This window comes from Lepidochelys olivacea (assembly GCF_965140295.1).
Source record: "Lepidochelys olivacea isolate rLepOli2 genome assembly, chromosome: 2".
NCBI lineage: Eukaryota > Metazoa > Chordata > Testudines > Cheloniidae > Lepidochelys > Lepidochelys olivacea.
In genome coordinates, this window is record NC_140412.1 from 169,559,635 (window position 1) to 169,561,872 (window position 2,238).

The following is a 2,238-nucleotide window of genomic DNA, read 5'->3' on the forward strand; positions in this document are numbered from 1 at the left end:
CTGACTCTCATTCCCTCTTCCTCTAGTTTTCCATCACTAAAGCCCATGACAGTGAGCATTGAAGAACATTCCACTTAACACAGGAGGGGTTTCTTTTACAGTGAAAAAGAGAGATTAAGATGGCAATATTACTTCTTACAATTTAAGTAATATAAGTTGTCATAAATATAAAGGGAAGGGTAAACCCCTTTAAAATCCCTCCTGGCCAGAGGAAAAATCCTCTCACCTGTAAAGGGTTCAGAAGCTAAAGGTAACCTCGCTGGCACCTGACCAAAATGACCAATGAGGAGACAAGATACTTTCAAAAGCTGGGAGGAGGGAGAGAAACAAAGGGTCTGTGTCTGTCTGTATGCTGCTTTTACCAGGGACAGAACAGGAATGGAGTCTTAGAACTTTTAGTAAGTAATCAAGCTAGGTATGTGTTAGATTATGATTTCTTTAAATGGCTGAGAAAAGAACTGTGCTGAATAGAATGACTATTCCTGTCTGTGTGTCTTTTTTGTAACTTAAGGTTTTGCCTAGAGGGATTCTCTATGTTTTGAATCTAATTACCCTGTAAGGTATCTACCATCCTGATTCTACAGAGGTGATTCCTTTACTTCTATTTACTTCGATTTCTATTAAAAGTCTTCTTGTAAGACAACTGAATGCTTTTTTCATTGCCCTAAGATCCAAGGGTTTGGGTCTGTGGTCACCTATGCAAATCGGTGAGGATTTTTACTAAACCTTTCCCAGGAAGTGGGGTGCAAGGGTTGGGAGGATTTGGGGGGGAAAGACGTGTCCAAACTACGTTTCCCAGTAAACCCAGTTAGAGTTTGGTGGTGGCAGTGGATATTCCAAGGACAAAGGATAAAATTAATTTGTACCTTGGGGAAGTTTTAACCTAAGCTGGTAAAAGTAAGCTTAGGAGGTTTTCATGCAGGTCCCCACATCTGTACCCTAGAGTTCAGAGTGGGGAAGGAACCTTGACGTAAGTATTCCCGAGGCTTTTATGAATGACATTGATCTTATGATCATAGGTCATCATTGTTAGAAATGTACAATTAGAACTGTCTATTGTACTGGAAGGTAGTCATTCTTTTCAGACACTAACAATAGATATAATCCTGTCAGCAGGCATACAGTTTACAGTGCTGTTTCAGCTGACAAATGCTGAATTCCCAGGATGTGGCTTGGAGAAATGTATATGAGTGTATGGTTCTACAAGATTTTTATAAAGCTACATAGAGTACTTATTCTCCTGAATGCTTTGTGGAGCTACAGGTAGGTTGTACAAGAAGTATGGCATTTTGTAATTGACCATATCATCTGTCCATTATAGAGCAGGAGCTCTTATACAAAATATATACCTTATTATATTACCTTTTTGAAATCCTGATACAGAACTGTCCACAATCTGCCTGCTAAACGTAAACAATTTCCACACACAAATTCCCTTTCTCCCAAAGACTCGAATCATTATGGAGAGGCAGTAGCCTCTGCATGGTTCAGGTTGTAACAAACTTTCATTATAAAGTCTTATTTTAACATCCCTATAATTTTGGGGATGTGTTTGGGCCCAAAGTTTCCACATTTACTCTTAAGGCAAAAGAATTCTGCAAAGCAGGAAGAAAATGTGTCAACTATTTTTGATTTACAGGTCGCAAAGAAATTGCCCTGAATTTGAAATTCTGACGTTCTTTGTCTTCCTCTTTCTGAGAAATAGCTTGTTACTACCTTTTCAAATAGTTAAATCTCTTGGGAAAATTCATGCATTTCTTTATGCTTAATAGGAATGTGTTTGCTTATTTGCGAACATTATAAGATTTATTTAAGCACTTGGGTTTTGTAAATAATGTGATAAGTACAATGTTTGCCATTTATTTAGAAACCTGAACCAGTGTTTGAAATGGCAAGTGAAGTCTTGATCCCACTGGCCTGAATGGCAAAACTCCCACTGTCTTCAATAAGGTCAGGATTTCTCCCTAAGTTTTTTGGTTTTGAATTAGTAATAAGCCCACTTTCATAATAGTGTCTAACCAATTTTCATACCAAACTAATTTAAAAGTATTGCTAAATCAATGCAAACTAATTCAGAAAACACTGTATTCAGACAGATGCTTTTTTGGTAATATGACTTAAAACTTTTAATTTTGGATTAACAGATGTACAATGAATGGTGAGTATATTCTGAAAAGGAAATAACCAAATTAACATTTCAATTGTAACAATTTTTGTTTTTTTTTTTTTTCCCCACAG